Source organism: Cicer arietinum, chromosome 5 (assembly GCF_000331145.2).
Source record: "Cicer arietinum cultivar CDC Frontier isolate Library 1 chromosome 5, Cicar.CDCFrontier_v2.0, whole genome shotgun sequence".
In the NCBI taxonomy this organism is placed as follows: Eukaryota; Viridiplantae; Streptophyta; class Magnoliopsida; order Fabales; family Fabaceae; genus Cicer; species Cicer arietinum.
In genome coordinates this window covers 28,093,108-28,094,196 of record NC_021164.2, presented here as the reverse complement: position 1 = coordinate 28,094,196, position 1,089 = coordinate 28,093,108, and positions in this window count along the sequence as shown.

Genomic DNA, 1,089 nt, shown 5'->3' with positions numbered 1-1,089 from the left:
ACTAAACCAAACAAACATTCACCCTTTGATGGTACATGTCACTTCTGTTGCAGAAAGGGACATTTTGTTTCAAATTGCAAATTTAAAAAACTAGCCAATAGAGGATGGTAGCAAGTTTGGATAGCAAAGAAACCAATTTTTGACACTAACCTTCCAGGACCCAATTTAAATTGGGGAGCTAAAATAAAATTCTGATTGTGTGTTGCAGGTGTGCTTGACATCCACTAAACATTCTTGGTATTTAGATAGCGGATGCTCAAAGCACATGACAGGAGACAAATCCAAATTCCTGTCCTTGACATTAAAGGAAGGAGGTTTTGTCAAATATGGTGACAACAATAGAGGAAAGATTATTGGAATTGGTGACATAGGCAATGAGTCAACTGCAGTAATCAAAAATGTCTTATATGTAGAAGGGCTAAAACACAATTTGCTGAGTATAAGCCAGCTATGTGATAAAGGCTTCCAGGTAAGTTTTTCATCACAATCTTGTATTATTGAGCATAAAGATGACAAACACATAAAGTTAGTTGGTGATAGAATTAATAACATTTATATGTTAGATTTTAATTCTTTGCCAAGTACTATATGCTGTTTGTTATCTAATTCAGATGAGACTTGGTTATGGCATAAACGTATAGCGCATATTCATATAGATCATTTGAATAGACTGGTTAGCAAACAGCTAGTTATAGGTCTCCCTAACAAGAAGTTTACTAAGGATAGGCTTTGTGACTCCTGTGAGAGAAGTAAACTAGTTAAAACTTCTTTTCCCTCAATAGATATGGTCAAAACCAATAGGGTTTTGCAGTTAGTACACATGGACCTTTTTGGTCCTGCTCAAGTGAAGAGCTTTGGAGGTAACCTTTATGGATATGTGTTGGTAGATGACTATTCCAGGTTCACATGGATATATTTTCTGGCTCACAAGACTGAGGCATTCTCAACTTTTAAGAAATTTGCTACTTTGGTTCAAAATGAGAATGACCAGAAAATTATATCAATTAAAAGTGATCATGGAGGTGAATTCCAAAATGATTCTTTTCAAACCTATTGTGAACAACATGGAATACAACACATATATTCTGC